Source organism: Adelges cooleyi, unplaced genomic scaffold, assembly GCF_023614345.1.
Source record: "Adelges cooleyi isolate 19-005CV unplaced genomic scaffold, UGA_ACOO_1.1 ACOO_flye_CR_arks_rails_tigmint_CR_PRNA_30, whole genome shotgun sequence".
In the NCBI taxonomy this organism is placed as follows: domain Eukaryota; kingdom Metazoa; phylum Arthropoda; class Insecta; order Hemiptera; family Adelgidae; genus Adelges; species Adelges cooleyi.
In genome coordinates, this window is record NW_026095971.1 from 17,294,042 (window position 1) to 17,312,833 (window position 18,792).

General features: G+C 28.8%; 1 protein-coding gene across 1 annotated transcript in view; it reads right to left on the bottom strand.

Annotated features, from left to right (window-relative positions):
- LOC126838663 (uncharacterized) overlaps positions 1-8,750 on the bottom strand; it is a 65,749-nt gene extending 56,999 nt beyond the window's left edge. The window contains exon 1 of the mRNA XM_050573269.1: positions 8,705-8,750. The gene's annotated coding sequence lies outside the window, so the exon portion shown is untranslated. The remainder of the gene's footprint in view (positions 1-8,704) is intronic.
- Between the last annotated feature and the right edge of the window lie 10,042 nt (positions 8,751-18,792).

Here is an 18,792-nt window from a genome sequence, read left to right on the forward strand (position 1 = left end):
ATTGATTGTCCGAAAGTTTAGCAATAAACATTGTCTAGACAGACTGCCCACATAAAAAAAGCAAAAAATACGCTACCGGCAATAATAGTGAGATATGTTTATGTCATATGTTATGACTAATGTTATTTGTGATGGACAAGCGTATATTGAATCGTCTAATCGCAGTGGATCCGTACATGGTACTATACAAGGTGATTCGTTAAAATTAAAACACCAATTTTCCCTTAAAATAAATGTAATATTGTAGTTTTTATTTTTTGAGCTTATGTTATTTTACAATATTTAAATTTGTATCTTAATTTTTTCCAGAGCTCTATCATCGTTTAAAACTTAAATAGTAACGTTTATTATATTCGATCAACTTTTTAAATTCAGAATAATTTGTTGATAATTTTGACTGATCGATTACCAGTTTTGGATAATTGTTTTTATAGTTTAATAATGAGAAAGGGAGTGTACTATTATTTTTATTTACGCGCATTACTCTATACCACTCTCCACCTCCCGTGCTAAATATCAAACTAATTATCGCTAACTGGTAAATTTATAAAGTTAATTAAATATCTATATACGTTACCATTTACATTTGAAAAGTCGATAGAGCTGTGGAAAATTAAAAAAAGTGAATTGTATTTTGTAGTTTTATTATAATATAGAGTTAAAAAAAACTACAGAATTGCAATTATTTTCGAAGATAACTAATGTGTTATACTTAACAAATCATCCTGTACAACGAGAGATAAGAGTTCTATAGGAGATAGGACTGCCGGTTAGTTTCCATGCTTCGCGATACACATATATGTATATATAATTCCTATTACTTGACGAAACGATGATTTTTCAGTCAATGTTGTCTGTAGACGGACCGACCAAAATGAATACACGCCTGCGGACTTCTGGAACGGAAATTTGAATGTCAGTTAGAAACAAAACAGGAAAAACGACTGCGGTGAAATACAGCCGCCACTGCTGTTGCTTTTACTCCCCAAATTCGAGATAGGCGAGTAGGTGGGTGGTTAGTGAAAGACCAAACACTTATATACTTATATAAACAGCCCTGCCGGATTTCTTTTGGATATCACTTTTCCACCGGGCTTTCGAGTACACGTCCAAAATCCGAAATCTCCTGGATCGTAGGTTTTTATTTTCTTACCGGCAGCACATGGGTTGAAAGAGTGAGTTATTTCAGTATAAAAAAAAAAAAAAAACAAAGAATAAGAAGCAACGTCTCACGTTTGAGAGTTGTGTGTGTGTGTATGTGTACACAATCCGTCTGACGTTAAAAGTTTTCTAAAAGGAGGACGGACAGACCGACACGTCTCGACTTACACGACCGAGGATCAAGTAGGATTGAGTTGGAGCTAAAACCAAAAACTTTTTGCAGAGACGACGTGTCGGCTGATAAATGGACTAGAAATGTCCAACGGAGTGTAGACAAATGTAATTAGGTAGTAATAATAATTGTACAAATATTTTACGGCACAACACTATTTTTTGAATAGCTAAACGCTAAAAAATATAAAAACATTTTTTTTTTTTAAATATACATATATATATATATATATATATATATATTATGATGCAGACCCTTAATTATTGATTCTAGTAAAATACAAGCATTTAACGGTAAAAATCACGTGAACGCAATAATGAAATGAGCAATTATTTTGTTGTAAACTTTAAACAATTATTCAAAGGAAATTATGCGCCGAGTAGTAAAGAATTTTTTAGCCGACCTGATTTGGCGAAGAGTTTGATATTTAAATTCATCAATAAAACTAAATGTAGTAAACTTGTGTATTCTAGTGTAGTGTTATAATCGTATTATTATTTTTTGTCCAACTATTAATTAAAAAAATGTAATTACTCAATTATTTATTAGATTTTAATGTATATTAGTAAATATTTTAAACCACCCGAAGCATATTATATTGGAATCGAGTTGAACGGTATAATATTATTATTCGTATAATGCAACATTCATTAAAGTATCTGAGGATCTGACGATCCGAGGATCTGTTTTGTGCCATCTAACGAATTGTAATTTGTAAATATTATTTTTTCATATTGATTATTTTCGTAGCACTTTTTCCATGCTTGTTTGTTGTTATTGTTTACCTTTATTTACATACAATTTGCGTTTTTGTGTCGGGATTAAGTTTTCCTATTCAGTTCGTTCGTATATATTATTATAATTTATTGTAAACATAATATTATAATATATTTTCTGTTGTTCCCGGTAGCAACGCATACTGCTATTTTCTCACAGGGTATTTAGTAGTACGACATAACGACCTTTCCATAAATGTTCAAGAGCCTGGAAAAATCCGAGGTCGACGAGTCAATCTACAAAGATCCAAAATCCCACTAATCCATTAAAAGCGCTTTATTTATTTTTTTTAATTTTATTATTTTTATTATTAGAAAATCAAAATGAAACTTTTTTTTGTAATTTTTATTGAACAGTGATCACTAGTTGATAATATGGAGTTTTTTTTTTTTGGACCTTGACCAAAAGATATTAAAGAATCGGTCGCTCGAGGCACGTGGATTTCTGTGTGCTTTTGATACGATTAACGGTGCATTGTAAAGCCAAATACTCTTATGTGTCGTCGTGATTATTTAGAGATAAAAATGGCGCTTACCCAGTTAAACAAATACTTATTTTAATAAAACGTTCGAAGTTTTGTTCATCATTTATTCGGGTAAAAAATAATAAATAGTCATACATAATTTAATGGTAAAAAGTCTACATATCTATACATTTTTGTTTATATAGTGTACCTAATGTGTAATTAAGAAAGCTTCCCTGAGTTGTAACATATAATGAAAGGAGTAATTGTTTAAGTATCGTAAATATATTTATTTAACTATTATAGATATAGTTTTTTTAGCTCTAATGAATTTATTTCCTATTTTCCTTTTTCTTTATTCAGTAGAGAGGATTGTTGGAAAATTATCAATACATAGAAACCAATTGAATCGGTAATTTCAAAAACGACACAAGTTACAAAATTGAAATTTTACACTAGCCACAAAAAACTTCATAAATTCATTACTAGTTTTTACAGTGATTCTAATTTCTTGTACTCAACATTTGTATTAAATATGAGTCTAACAAATTTAGCTTTCACACAGAATACGTAACTAAGTATGTAATTATCAAATTGGACAAAAAGTAATTTTTGAAAAGTCGATGCTTATGTCGTTTTTGAAATGACTGTTTCAATTATTTGACAGAAAAAAAGAAAGATACAAATTAAAACTAACCGATCAATGACAAACAACAGAAACAGCCATTGCCGAAATAAGAAAAAATTCTAGATGCAGAAAAGGAAGACCAGCAAGTAAAAAAAGCCAAAAAAAATAAAGTACACTCCATACAAAGAAAGCCAGACAACGACACATGACGACATGCTATGGACAGACATCTGATACATGTGAAAATTGTTTATTGATTGAAAAATGATTGATTTTATATTATTATTTATGAACTCCTCGAAACACGCCAAATCAAAATATGTGCAAATACAATATTTTAACATACTCTTTTAATATTATTGTAAATAGTTGAGAAACTCGTGTTTTGTATTGTAGAAGATGACGACAAGGACGTTTGGGCATTCGACGCACGTCTCGGATAAGAAAGCGTTTGCCTGGGATTTTATTTTGTCTTCCCAGAAGTTTTAAAGTGACAATTTATTGTACAAAGTACGATTGTAGGCCCATGTCGTTAGGGCGGCCTCTGTGATTTTTCCAATCATTATTACACTTTAGCAACGGCGTGGCGTGAGTCATGCTTATAGTCGTGTTTGATGAGTTATATTATTATAGTATGGCATTACTCGTATATACGTGCAAAAATGGCGTCGGTGACGATAAGGCCCGGTGAACATTGGCCGGGAGTGGAAATATTAGATAAACCGTTTGGAAAACACAATATTTTCCCCGTCCGTGGGAGACCGTCGCCGGCGAAAACGTGACTTTCGGCCGTTACTCTTATCCAATCGAATTGTCTTTTATAAGCAAGAAGCCTCGAACGCTTGCATGAAATTTCACACACACACACACAAACATTGGCTGTTTCCACCCCAATAGATTTTTTTCATACCTACGTCCATTCAAAATACTTCTATCCGCACTGTCACATAGATGTACTGTTCTGAGTTGTATTTTTGCTTTCCGTTATACATTGTCCCCGATCCACTTTATCACTAACCTATGACCCTCCCCCACATCGATAACTCCATATTTTTCCCACGTCAAACTGTCAAAATAAACACACGCACGCCGCCGTTGATAAATCGAATTCGCCTACAAATGGTTTATATATTATTATAATATATAACAGTACATACTTTATATTATTATAGTAACCGTGTGCGTGTCTTGGCTATACATTTAGTTTCGATGCGAAGCTGGGAACGTGGTATTGGTTATACATTGTAAGTTTAGCGAGTTCACGCGATATTATTTCTGCGATTGTTATCATTGCGGCGAACGTATCATAGTATAGGTATATTACAGCTTATAAATAAAAAATAGGTTAGTTTTAGGATGTTTCAACAAAATTTTATATAGCTTTTAATTAGTACTTATTACGACTCGGTTCACTGAGATTTTCTATGTGTACCACACATCTTAAATAGTTAAATATCAGTACACGTGTTAGTAAAAAGAATAGTTGTGTAATTTTAAAAAAAGAACTCTATTTAATATAGAGGTTAATGAAAGTATCAGACGGTATGTTGGGAATAGAAAAGTCAACCGAACAGAAGAAATTCTCAGGAAGATGGATGAAGGGTATACATAGGACTTCTAGATCGATGGGAACCCGAAGTAGAAAAGTTAGGCGGGTTATGGGATATGTGGACTTTTACCATTAGAAGTTTTATTATTTGTCCTTCGACGCGCAAAGGGTTGCCCGCATTTGAAATACATAATTAAAGGAAGGATCATCAAAGAAATTGGTCGTTTGAGAAGATTTTAACTTGTGTAGAAAAGCTTTGTACGCTTTGTGTTCTTTGTACGGCTGGTTCGGCATGAGGTCTGAGACATTTGTCGTAGGGAGTTATTTACTTAACATTAAACATAATCTCTGAAATAACTGGCAATATAGCTGAGGATCAGACGGTCTCTCCGGGTTTTCAAATTAAAAACTATATGATTATGATAAACATAATAATTTAAAAAATACTATCAAAATCTTTAATGATCTTTAAAATGATAAAACAATAATGTCGATTAGATTTAGTGAGTAAAATTAAGTGTGGAACTTGAAAAATCTATGAACGTTAATTATGATAGTAAAAAAAAAAACTTGAAATTGTTTCTTTGACTTATCTTATACTTTTTTAACGCTAGAGCAAAATTATTTTTAGCGCTATTTTATAAACAATTCTCAATGGGGAAAACATATATTTAAAATGGGCGATTTTTATAATATATGTTTTAACCGGTATTTAATATGAAGAAATGTGAAGTAGATGTTTCAAATTTGATTACATTCCATTCTTTTCAAATTACTCGATAACTTTTCCCGTAGAACAAACAAAGAAGCTTACCCTCACAGTGTACCAAATACATTAAAAAATATTTGTATGTTCAAAAAAAAAAAATTGCCCAGTAATATTAACATTTTTAGCACGATAGTGGAAGTATGTAGTTATAAAAAAAAAAAGTACAGTAAAAAGAAGTTTGCAGTTTATAAAAATAAAAAGTGATAGCCGTTAATTTTGTTTTATGTAATCTGTAAGTCCGTAAGAAAATAATGATTTATTTTGGTTTTTAAGTTAAGTCAAAGTTTTAAGGTTAACTACCAACGGATCCAGAACAAATTTTTGTTTACATAAGGATCTCACACTCCGCTGTGTTTGAAACGATTTAAATAAATAGTTATACTATTAAAATGAAAGTTATAGCCTAGATTAGCCTTACTTGCCAAGCCTTTTGTCATTTGTAATATTTGTCTTGAAGAATTCATGTGAAACGCAAATTATTAAAAATGGAATTATTAAATTTTTACTAATGCTACTGCGTACTTAGTTGTTTTAATTATTATTATATAATAATAACCCTGAGCAACAAAGTCAGTGACAAATGGATTTACTGTATATAAAAATAGTATAAGTTTCACAAAAATGTTGAAAATTTTTCATTTTTACAAAAAAAGATAAAAAATGTAGTTAATATTTTTGTTTATCTATAAAACAAGTGTTTAAATTAGCCATTTAAACGTTATGTATTCAACATTAACTCATTTAAATAAAAAGCCCGAAACACTTTAAGTAAGTTTTTGAAACGAAGTACGTCTTTGGTTTATTTGCCTCGTTTTAGAGTTACTTGTTTAATAATTATTTAATTTTTTTTATAAAAAAATCTACGTATCACTGTGTAAGTTAAACGCACATGGAAATAGAATACGTTTTTTTATTAAAACCCTGAAAAAACTCGTATAGCTAAAATAAAGATATTTTTTTATGTGCAGTTTATCCGAATCAATGGAGATATGAACAATTGTTTCGTTATTTAATAACAGCAACTCTACAGTTACAGTTCAGTGTTTGCAAGTTCATTTTCGAAATGAGAAGTACATTGAATATGTTCAGTCGGAAATGTAGTAATTGTCACACATGAAACACGCCGGCATGAAAACGACATGATAATATATTTAATGTATTATGATGTTACTTGGAGGTCTACGCAATTTTTAATATTATTTTTTCCTGCGAACGCGTCGAGTTTGAAAATAAATAACATAAGTGGTATTAAATCATACTAGTATATTTTTGTATGTTTGTACCTACTACCTACTATAATATCAAGTATGTATCTAAGTCTAAAGAAAGTTATAATTGTAGTTTCAAACGAAATAAAAACAACTGATTTTTTTTTTTTGTTATGGTAAGTATTTTATAGTTTGTGCTGTGAAAAACGTTCAACGGTGTAATGTGGTAACATTTAATATTTTAGACTATCGGGTGTAATTTTGTCAAACAGAACAAATAATTATGTGAGTAAATTAATGTGAAACTATCAAGAACCAACACCTAGGTGTATAATAATTATAATACAAAAAAACGCATCGAAAATCGAACGATAATATCGCTTTTTATGTCATTTATTAAGGTAAGATAATTTTTTAATTAAGTTTCATAAACATAAACAATGTTCTTCTCTTACGAGTGGCTTGAATCAACAACGACTGCTGCGGTGAATAATATTAGTTTAGCGATAAAAATCGTTTTCCGCAGTAACACGGTAACACTATTAATGAAGTATTTTAATTTAATAATAGGCATTAGTAAAAGTCGCGTACGACCTGATTAGTTTTAAAGTAAATTAATCACAAACTCAATTATGTGTGCGGCATGGTAATAATAATTATTTATTATAGTATTATTATCAACACAATCGCGACGGATTACTATGATGATGATTAATGGTATCGGCGTACGGCTTAAAATATATTATTACTGTTTCTATGTACTCGCGTGATTGATTTACATATATTTTAATATATAACTACTTATTTAATAAATTTAAAAAAGTAATAAAGCGTATCAAACGTTTGCGAATAAAACCGCATAGGTACCTATCACTTTGATTTTTATGTTTTTTATGATGTAATCGGAATTTAAAAATGAAATAATAATTATTATTATTATTGTTATACGTATTTTTATCGAATTTTTATTGTACACGCTTGGAAAACTTTTATCGTGTGACGTTGGTTTTAACTCCAATATAATGTACAATGTGTATATATATGTCGCTTATGCTCGTCAGAGTGTAAAATAAAAATTATATATATATATATATATATATATATATATATATATATATATATATACCTATACATAAATGTAACGCACTATACTATTATTATAATATACTCGTATATGGAGACTGTTGTGCAGTTTGCCTGGAGTACAGATTATGAAGATTGAAAAGCCTTTAACAATTGGCCGGTGGACGTTTAGACAACAGCTATCCGATTGGATAAACCGACAAAATAGGATACATAATAACATATTATTCTTCTCGCTATTATTATTTTCCCTTAGCAACAGAGAATACCACTACTACTATAATATTATACTATAATGCAGCTGTAGAATACTAACCGGAACAATGAAATTGTATCTACCGAATTAACCTAAGTGCATTATTTTTGGTCCGACTAGAGCTTATACGAAACTAAACTTTGTTCTATATATATATATATATATATATTTTTTTTTTTCCTAAGCAATGCGGGAAGATACCTACAAGAACACCTGTGCGCGTTTTACCGGTACGGTACTTATTATAATGTGCAAACAAAAGTGTAAAAAAAATTCAACATCCACGCAAACCCCTTAACAGCCGTAGGTACCGCATAACGGGTCACAAAAAAGATTACCAACAATAGTTTAAGAAGAATTAAATTAATATTTTATGTTTAACATTAGTAATAGTAGTAGATAGTAATAATAATTGTAATAATAAATCCTCGAGCGGTAATTTTTCTTTCTGGTATTTTTCCATTTATTTTATTCGCTCTTTTTAATTATAATATATATTAAAAAATATACACACAAAAGCGATCCGACCGAAACTGAGTCATTTCAAACGCGATACTACAGTTGCAGCATGTTATATAACAATTATTTTTCGAGATTTCCGGTGTGACTAACTACAGTAAAGAAATCGTGAGTCTTACCTTGGTGAAGTGCGAAGGGCCCGCGACCGACTGATGCGGTTCTGTGTGAGTACAGCGTTGGCCGCCAAACACAGTGCGCCACCGACCCGCGGTCCCTGGCGCATACGCCTAGAGCTTTGGCTTTTGTTCGCCGTGGTCACGACTTGTGGGAAGCACGAAAAGAAGCACAACAAGTAAGTTTACGTATACCAGAGAGCAGGTGAAATATATTTGGTAACCGGTGACAAAATAACAAGCTACCGTTGGCCTAGACCGTAGTCCTGTTTAACGATTATAAGTATATTTTTAAATACACTTATTTTTAATAAAAAAATTAAACTATTGTAATAAAATGATTTTTCTAACGGTCAGTTAATTAAAAAAAGTAAATATTATGATTTTAAAATCGAAGACATCGTTTAAAATGGGGTTTGTTAAATTATATGACTAATCAAGGTAAATGTGCATTACAACTTATCACAACCATCTTAATTTTCTAACTGAATCTATAATTTATATGCCTACTAAAACCACAATGTATGTGAACATTACTTTTCTGACATGACTAAATGTAATACCTAATATTGTGTAGAGAATGTACACAACCATATTATATTAGATATGACATTTTTTTTTCTTTTCAAAAAAAAAAAATTAATTTCTACGAGCCAGTTTAATGTGTATCCAAATTAGATCATCTATATCTATAATATATAATATTTCTTTAATTTAACTATATTGTTTAACTTCAATTAATTTTATAACTCACCGTAAATTTTATTTTTAAGGAGGATAATAATTGACGGTTAGAAATAATAGTTTAAATATTCAAGACAAATTAAAAAAAAATCATGTTATATAAAGTAAAACTATATGTACCTAAATCGAAATTAACTTTTTAAATTTTTTTTGGTATTATCGATAAAATTCGGTGTATGATTCTTAATGCACATAAAAACATTCGCTTTAGCTTAATATCACGTTTACACAAGGGAAAATAATACTTATAATACTATGTAGTATATTAAGAAATAGTTTTTAATGTATAGATAATGTTTTCTATGCATGCAATTAAATTGTGTATGACATAAATATTAATGACGGCCATAATTAAAACAAAATATTGATATTTATTTATTTTTATAATTTTGGCTTCGACGTTCAAAACCATTTTTTCCATAATAAAATAAATGATTGAAAGTCTTTTATATTTCTATAGTTTGTAATAGTTATGTGTTATGTTTTCTTGATGATAATACTCAACGCTGGTCAAAGATAGTGGTCTCATAATTTTACAACCATACGTCAAGCTAGTGTATCTATAGTTAAACGCCATTGAATGGTAGAAAAAACTAAATTGTCAAATGGATCAAAGCCCCAGTGTTTTAAAACTCGTTTCATGGTTTTTGAATCGAACGTTTCGATTATCTAATACCATATTGCATTCCCCGGAGACCTGAGTCCATATTACTCCAATCGTAGTATGTCGGTTCATGTGGTACTTATATGGCATCTTGTGTATATAAAATGTATAGACAATATATACTGTACAGTATATACACTATTCAACATCTATTTTCCTTTTGTATTTTGACCAGAAATAAAAAATTAAATTTTATCTTCGCAGACAATTTCGAATTATTAACTCATAGTGTTATTATTTTTCTCTGGCAATTGAAACGACATAACTGGATCTTTTAAAACAATTAAAACAATTCAAAACTAAGCTTTAATGTACATACAAGATGTAACAATTAATGCGTATCTCACATCACATTATAGGGATTAAGATCCATAAAAAGTTTTAATTAAGTAAAAAAAATGTAAAAATTAAATTATGAAAAAATTAATTGAAAACTTTAGTTTAAAAATTGTAAACAAATGAGATTATGAATAACTCATAAACCTATAAACTGCTATATATTGATATTTTTAATTAATCAATTTGTAATTTTTTATTGTTAATAATATGCGTCAAAAGAAAACTATATTTTAAATAACTACACGCAGCGTTCAAAATATGAAACATTCTTTTGTTTTTTAAATAAATTTTATTGGTTATATTGTTTATGTGTGCGTGTTAAAAAAATGTATTCTATAAAAATAGGTTATTTCTTAGAAGAAAGTAAAGCTTATAACTAAAATACTATGATATGTGTTAGGAAAACTTCTAAGGTATACCCAGTTTAATATATTATGGTTTTAAAAGTTTTCGACAGTAAAAAAGCAATTTATATATACTTAAAGTATAATGTAAAAATATTTATAATGAGTCGTGGGTCATGACGATACATTTTTTTCGTTAATTTTTTAAAAATTATAATTGTTTATAATATAAAATATACATAGTAACACAAAATATTTACGAAATAATTGAAGATGACAAAATAAAAGCTCTTAAAACCTTTTTAATATTAATTACCTACCCTTAACTTAATATTTTGAGTCCTAAAATTGATCAACAATGTCAATTAAAAAAACAAATCACTTAAATAATATAAATATAAGTTTAAATTTAGTTGAAGACATTATTTTTAATATAATGGTACAACACGGTAATAGGTTGTTTTTGAATAAGTATTTTTTTTTTGTAAATATAAATCGTATTATTTTAATTTATCCAATTAAGTATTTTATTTTTAAATTAAAAATCGAAATTATTAACAAAGTTTATGGTAATCTATTTAAATACACAACCAATCGATTTTGCTTAACATGGATGGATAGATGGATGAACAACTCATGCGACCATACAAGTTTATTAGCAAGTTTTGTAGGCTATAAAAACATTTTAAAATGTTTACCTTGTATTGATTGGATACAAACCTTAAAAATTTCTAAAAAAAAAATCCAATCTTAAGAATCTTACACTGAGTAATTTTACTTTCGCTGTGATAAAAAATAAAAAAATGCGTATTTTCTACTCGATTTTTATTCATTGGCCGATCGTTTACGAGTTTTTTTAATTTAATCATGAAATACTTTTAAAGAGAGAGTCTGTCATTTTTTACAAATAGTTATATTCAACAAAGTTAAAGGAAAGAGAAATTTAATAAAGCAGGCAATATTGAAACAAGCCAAATTGGGATTCGACGTCTATCAGATTGTGGATAATAGATGTATTCATTTGGAAGATATTATACCCTTATCAGGAGGCTATGAATAACGCTCCAATGTAAACTTAATATTATTTTAATTAGTGCTACTAGTAATTATCCGACTCAATATTGTGGTAAAATAATCGAAAATTGTGTGGACAAAATTTCTATTCACAAAACTAATTTTGTATTCTTTTTCTTTTGGTTAAATTTTCTCCGCAAAATATAATCATTTTCGGATCTATATTTTTAAATTTATGGTTTAAAGATGTATATTTGATGTAATATAATATTTATTACACTTTTAACATAAGCTCTGCTTTTGTTTGTTTTTATATAGTATCAAAGTTCAATATCTATTTAAGTTGTAACAATGTTTCGTTTCTAATTACTTTTTGAGATTTATGATCCATATTCAACTGAAACGACTATTGAGAAATTAATCTTTCCGGTTACAAATACTATTATATCCTAATAATAATTAATTGGGATTCCAAACAATATTTTATACAAGCAGCACAGTCATTATTATATTTAATTTATAATAAAATATAGCTTTTTGTAATGGCTAGAGTATTTTTATTTTTTGGACTATGGTTTTTGATATAAACCTCATTTTTGGAAAAATCTGTTAACTCATTTATGACCATGCACCGAAGATATTTTAAGTGGATTTACGTGGCGTATGCTTTTAATGTATTTAACATTGTAGAACAATAAGAAAGTAAGCAATGCAGTTGATAGATAAGTAATTTTAAGATGTAGTTGTATATATTAAATGGATAAGTACCGCGTGTGTTAGTGCCAAAAAAATAATGGTTTAAGTTTTCGTAGCCTGTAAAGTGCCTATTAATAAATATCCATTTATAAGCAACACATTATATTTTGCTAAACATAAAAAAAATTATTTACTAGCTGAGTAGATTTAACTGTTTTTTTTTTTGCATAACACCAAAAAAGTTTCCAAAATATCAAAAGCATATTTAATTTTTATATTTCCAGAGGATTAAATATGTATGTAATATACTTAATCAAATTTTGGAGTAGAAAGTGCACTTCTATTACGTAAGTCTGTCATAGATAAAAATATTATCGAGTTTAGATAAGTATAATATATTTTGTTTTGTATTATATATTAATTATTGAACACATTTTAAACTATGTGTAACGCCAAATTATATGGAGAAAGTTATGCACTTAATAAGTAAACTGTATGCTTAGAACTTTAATTAAATGTATTATGTGTAGAATAATTTCAATTAAAAGTTTACCATATCTTATAAACCATTGCATGCGTCCATTATGTAAGAATAGCCATTATCATCAATTAACAATAATTTGACACGACAGAAGCAAAATATTTCTGATACAACAACACAATATGTCATAACAGCTCTGGTTTTGAACGTTTTATAGTCAGATCACTGTCTGTTTAATTTACCTAACTAAATAGATCCGTCGATCATGAAACTGAACATTTCATCTAAAAGAAAACGTTTAAATTTTCTCGTTCCTAGCTTGCTGTTTTACAAGATAAAATAAAAATACAATCGTTTTTGAACAATACTAACGGCTAACTAATAACACTATTGTGAATTATGTTTTGGGTTCATTGAGTGATTTATTTTACTTGTTTAACAGATCTTTAACCATTTAGAACTGTGTAATATAACTAGTAGGTGAACTATTATGTTGATAAAATATTAGATAAAGAAAGACGTCTATAATATTTCTAACGTTAAATTTATTATATATTGGAATGCCTACATAATTCTGAAAGTTAAAATTTTCAAAGTAATGCTTGCGTGAAATTGCATGATTATATTCGAGTAAAAAAAACAAGATACAAATTATTTTATACACTGAATGACGTAAAGCAGTTTTCAGAATTTAATTATAATCTGTTATTTTATGTATTAAGAATACTTGGTAAAATGTTCTTGCAAATTAGAAACAGAATAGTAGTATTCCAGCAATAACACCAAACTTGGTAGTTCACAGAATTTATATGTTTTGTTTTAAACTTAATATACTGAAGTGTCAAAAACTATTATTATACACATTTTTCATTTTTCATTATGGTAGTGTAACCATATGTGTCACATATAGTGTCAAATATATATGACTGTATAATACCAAAAATAAAATTATTTTTATGCAAATCATCTTAAGGTATATTCAGTTCATAAAATTAGCTTGCTTTAGCTCGCATAAATTAGTAGTACTGGATTAAATCATTAATGTATATAATTATTTTCTGAGTAAATTTCACAATCTTCTACCCATGGCAAGCAATGAGGAGGAAAAAACTAAATTACTGTTACAAGTGAAATGGCCATTTTAAAATCAATTTGTATTATTATTGGAGGCGTATATTAGATTTATAAACGTGATAAGTATCGCAAGATCAAATTTTTTTTTAAATGTATAAAATGTGTGTAGACAGTTTATTTTAATAAAAAACAGTAACGTAGGCGAATTGCCTATACATAACGCCGTTATATATTTGTATAATAATATTAATTTTATTAAATACACCTGACCAACTCAAATGTAAAAAAATGTACAAAAAAAAAATTATAATGCCGCAGTAGACTATTTTAAAAATATGATTTAATCTAAAAAGTATAAACTAATTATCAATACCATTATTCAAATTAACAAGCACCGATGTAATCTAACTCCAACAACATCAATGCAAATTAAATTTACATGTCAGGTGAATACATATTAATGTAGTAATTGTAATTAGTTCACGTGTATATGGCATACTTCATCTAAAGCAATACTACAAACAAAGTTGCTTACAACTTGGATATACAATTTGTAAGCATTTTTTAAATATACAGGGTGATTCAAAAATAATGAACCGATTCCATGATCAAATATTTTGTAAGTAGATTTATGAATCAGAATGAGAGAGTGACTGATTGAAAGATTAGGTTTCTATGTTTCAGATGATTGCTACGTGACCGCGCTAGGTGCATCGGTCTCTCAAGGATGCCTCAAGGTTTGCTTAAAATACAAATACAATTGAAACCGTTTAGACTTTCAGGCGCTTAAAAACGATGACTAACCACGACGCATGGATTTTCTCCACATCTTCCTCTGAAGTTCGCGGTCGCTCGGGACTTTTCCCTTTACACAGACACCCGCTCTCTTCAAACTGTTTAAATCACCTTCGGATGTTCTTGGGAGAAGGTGCATCACGATTGAATTTCACTCTGAACGCACGCTGCACTGTTATCACTGATTTAGTTTTTGCAAACTTAAGAACACAGAACGCCTTCTGTTGAGGAGTGGCCATTTTGACAGTCAACAAACAACTGAGCGTCCTTGGGAGACCGATGAACCTAGCGCGGTCACGTGGATACCCTCTGAAAATTAGAAACCTAATCTTTCAAACAGCCGTTTTTTTCATTCGGGTTCATACATTTATTTACAAAATATTTGATCATGGAATCAGTTCATTCTTTTTGAATCACCCTGTATTTTCCATTGGTGATATACTATTTTCAAATAATAATATTATGAGAAATTCATTAAAAAAGAGAACAAACAACATACAAGCAATAGAATAAAATCCAATAGAAAATAAATGAATGAAAATATCACTTACAACGTTTAGCTGATAAGTAATTATGTGTCTGGTTTTATAATAAATTATATAATATTTTGTTTTAATTATTATACTAACAACGTAGTAACTAAATCATCTAAAACGATAACGTATCCTAAAATAGTATAAATTATATCATGTGTCTATGTCCGTTACTTCTGGAAGATAAGACTAAACAGTAAAAATTGAACGATTTTTAACTTTAGGCTAGGTCTAAATGCTGATACAATACAACTATTGAAGTCGATGATAAAAGAGTATGGCTATTGTTTTCTGGGTATTTGCTGATCGCATGAGGAAATCGTTAGTGGCCTATTAAATAGTCGAATCTACTAATGTGTGTTGATGTGTATCATAATATTATACCTGGACCGAGGCACAGTATATATGGGATTATTATATCCGTTTCCTTTCTATAAAAATTTTACTTTAATCATATTAAACGAAAAGAAATCGGAATTCATATTTATTTATTATAAATGTCCATACTTAGAAATATTTCAGCATTATATGATTTTAACTGGAAATCGTACGATGGTTTTGGTCGTTAAATTGTTATATCTCATTGAGTGTATTAACTATGTATTATAAAAGTGTATATTTTTCGTAAAACTTGTGAGTACGTTCATTCACGGTTCACTTATCAAAGCAATATTTTAGGTCGCATGCACTCGAATAAAATATAATTGGACACACAGTTTGAAAAAGAAATTATTTTCAAACGCAAAGTAATAAAATATGAAAAATACGAAACAAATCTAGTTAGTGATGTATTTTATGTATGTATATATTTTTTTTTATTAAAATCATAATTTATTTAACACTCTTGTTCTAAAATACTATGATGCATTGAAAAAAAAAATACATTAGACTTTCTATTCTCCCATCCCAAGCCTTTAAGCTATCATTAAACGATTCCTTTTTCTGCCTTCTTCAAACTAACGAATCTTTTGGCGACATCTCTTAAATCTTTTTTGCTGTCCTTTTTCAATATTCAACGCAACCTCTTTTCCAACTTTTGAATACCTAGAAAATGTACCCTGCAATGTTGTCCAACCTTTCACAAGTCATTCTCCATCTTTACACAAATGCATAATGGAAATGACCTTAAATATGTTTTGTCCTGTGTACTGTAAGTTAGCCTATATACATTTTATCATTCAGTACATTTGATGTATAATTAATTAATTTTTTCTTTTCTTTAATATTATCTTTTACCTTCTGTTGTATAAAAATGTTTTTTTGTTTTAATCAAATATTAATTGTATAAATATCTATATTTTAATAGTATATAACTCTAAATGTCTAAATAAGTTATGATAAAATTAAAGCAATCAATTTTTAAAAAAAAGTAGTGTGTATAATTGTAAATAAAATGTAATTTTATGAGTTTTAAGTTTTTAAAATTATTTCTATATACAGCGGGTACAATATCTACAATTAAACAGCATATACTGTTAAGAAATATCCGTTATATTGTGAAGATTATAAGATATTGTCTGTACTTCAATAATATTTGCATTTTATGTAAATAACATAAAATACAGAAACTATATCATTAATCATATTTTGTGGTTTTTGCCTTTTGTACGTCAAAGAACCAGATGTCACCGGTATGCGGAAATTGCAACATGACAGAAGTATCAAAATATAATATTAATATATTATTAATGGTAAATAAATAGTTTTAAAAACGGTTTTCATTCTTGTGAAATCCATTTAACCAGTCGCCATGCACACTGTACAGTTATACGGAATGTTTCTCATCAAGTATTTATTAGCAACGGTCTTAGGCATTTGGCAAATATTCCAACAAACTGATATAATTGTAAGCCTTCCATTGTGTTCCACGGAGGGAGTATTTGGCTGTAAAACTGATTGAAACGGATCAATATTTCAATTTGATTTATTCATCTTAAATTCTATTACATAAAACCAAAATTGCGTGGGAATATGGCGCATATATATGTGTATGCAATATGTATGTTCATATTGTTTCGCCTTGCCGCTTATACTTTGATATATTACATATTTCAAGCAATGATCACACGTGGTATGTTCGACAATACAAATATATTGTCAAATAGTTTTCTTTTTGTACCTTTAAGAAAAAACCAACTATTATGTTTAGACAAACACAACATGTTACAGTGCAATATAACATAAATGTGAGTAATTAGACTTGATTAAATTAACTGTTAAATATTCTTTAGCACTGTTACACTTCTGTTGTATTATCTCAGGATGAGCATCTTTCTTTTTTATTATTCACTTTATTTGTTAATGATGAGCAGAGTACATTTTAATAATGTTTCCTTTTTTTTTAAGCGACTTAATACAATTAGGGTGACTTTATTGAACAAAATGTTGAACAAATTTAGCCCTTCCTCTACAAAATCAACAAAAACGCCTTAAAAATAATTTTTTTTAGTTTTTCAATCTATAATAAATAGGTACGTTTGCGCGGGATATTTTTAGATATAATATTGTACTGACATAATAATGTAGAAAATAGGCTTTGTCTACATGGCATATCCTGCCTGTTGCTAGTCGGTGATAATAATATTATCTTAATGCAATAGACAGATATCAATTTACCTTAGTCATTATTGTAATCCACAACAGTTGAATTCTGGGCGAATTACTGACAAGGGTGTAATTATAGTTAGAGAATAATTATTTGACGCTCCTTACACCCTTGCAGGATTAAACAATGTGCCGTTGTCAATACAAACGTTAAATCCACACATCTACTGCCGATTGTCAAACCTAAATGGTTTTCGTTTATAATTACTTATAGTTACTATACATTGCTTTATTACTCAATGATGTTTGTGCTGCAGCTCATACGAACTGTACAACCACATTATTTACTAAAATATAACATTGTTTGTCTGGGAAATGTATAAACTCAATCAGAAATAAAATTTATTTGCAAATATGTTTTATTAACAAAAAAAAAATATGTATTCCGTAAGAAAAAACGGTTTCCGCCAAACTCCACGTTTGTTACACTTGCAAAACTTTGCATACTAGTGCTTTGGTATAACAAGTATACCGAACTAATTTTCAAAATAACTAGTAGTCACTAAAAAATTCTCATAATATTTTCTCACGAAATCATTATTAATTGAAGAGTATGGGTATATAGTTTTAACCAACTGTTCTATCAATAACATATTATAAATAAAATAGTCAGGCAGGGGAGGGGCTGTGTACACCCAAAGTGCTTATTATACTTGAAAATGTGGTTTTGTTTCGTTAAAAATTCATCGCTATGTATATTTAATCATTTTTCCAAACTTGGTCACGTCCATTATTTGGAGTTGTGCCGGTTTCTCATTCGGGTTTTGTTTAATTAGAATAAACGTTCGAAGATATTACTTATAGTT